This window comes from Octodon degus, unplaced genomic scaffold (genome assembly GCF_000260255.1).
Source record: "Octodon degus isolate 3935 unplaced genomic scaffold, OctDeg1.0 scaffold00165, whole genome shotgun sequence".
NCBI lineage: Eukaryota > Metazoa > Chordata > Mammalia > Rodentia > Octodontidae > Octodon > Octodon degus.
This window is the reverse complement of record NW_004524741.1, coordinates 4,238,784-4,240,297: the sequence shown is the minus strand read 5'-3', so window position 1 is coordinate 4,240,297 and position 1,514 is coordinate 4,238,784. Positions and strand designations below refer to the sequence as shown.

Here is a 1,514-nt window from a genome sequence, read left to right as displayed (position 1 = left end):
AGAAGTAAAGCCATGCTGTTATGTTGAGCTGTAGGGGACTCAGGTCAACAATTTCTGACATTGCCAGTGAAGCAGAAGACCCAATTCTATTATGGACTACTAGACTCTTTTAGAATATTTTGCTGAGTTTATACACCTATAATATTCAAATAACGGAAGTTAACAACAAAAAGGGGATGCAGATGAATGTCCATTTTGTATCTGTGTATTCAAATGGTTAGGATCGATATAGTTACATTCTCTAAATGAATAGATGGATTTGTTCTAATGGTGTTTGTAAGTAGGGTATCATGTCTGCATTTTGTACAGCAATTAACCACTAGGAAGAATGTATACAATGTGTTAATTATTGAAACTGTCCTACAAGTTTGGTTTGAATCTGTCTCATTGCTATTTGTTTCTCAATAAATTTATGGAAAAAAAGAACTAAAAAAATTGGGGTCCGAAAATTTAAAGACCCAATCCAGAAATGGACATCTGAGATGAACACATACTGCTCATAGGACAAAATTAAAGAAGCAAATAAATATATGAAAAAATGCTCCACATCAGTAGCCATCTGTGAAATGAAAATTAAAACAACACTAAGATAACATCTCACCCCAGAAAGAATGGCTATCATAAAGAAATCAACCAACAACAAATGTTAGAGAGGCTGTGGGGAAAAAGGAATCCTTCTCCACTGCTGGTGGGAATGTAGACTGGTGTAACCATTATGGAAATCAGGTAGATACTCCTTAAAAATAGGTTTTTAAATCCCATTCAAACCAGCTATCCCCTGCCTGGGAATATTCCCAGAGGACCTGAAAACATCTTATCATAGTGATATATATGCACCTATGTTTATAGAAGCACAATTTGTGATAGCCAAATCTTGGAAACAACCAAGATGCCCATTACCTGAGAAATGGATGAAAAAGATGTGGTATTTTTATACAATGGAGTTTTACTCAGCTATAAAGAATGATAAGCTCCATTGTTATTATTGTCTCATCTTTCCGATCTGTTCTTGCTTGGGTACAGGACATATTTTTTACAAGTTTGTATTACTTTTATGTATTATTCACATGGTCTATAGGATCTCACTACACAGATTGGAATTGTAGTGATTCTTACTGTTTTTCAGCCTCCCAAGAACTAGACTACTGATGCTCACCATCATGCTCAGTCTCAATCCCTGTCTCAGAGCTCTCTGGGGACATCAGCACAGCAAGTCAGGGATCAAATCCCTGGCCTCTGTGTCTGCCTAAGCAGGCAATTGAATCCACTGAGGTATCTGGCCAGCTCAGAAGAGTGTATTTTTAATGATATTTTATACAAATAAATTTTGCAAAACCTATTGGTCATATTTAAGAGAAAGATGTTTAATTCTCTTAGTGATAATTTAGTAGAAGTTGCTTCAGGGCTGGTGATTTTCTTTTGTAAGTAGTCTTTAGGATATTGTCATATGTGGTACTGAATTGAATGTATTGATAGTTCTGAAAGCCAGTATAAATCTTTATAGTAGAATTCAA

At 35.4% G+C, this 1,514-nt stretch overlaps 1 protein-coding gene across 2 annotated transcripts in view; it reads right to left on the bottom strand.

The window, feature by feature from the left end:
* Positions 1-1,514, bottom strand: part of LOC101577927 (solute carrier family 7 member 13-like) — a 44,585-nt gene that overhangs the window by 11,787 nt on the left and 31,284 nt on the right. The gene's annotated exons all lie outside the window — the stretch shown is intronic.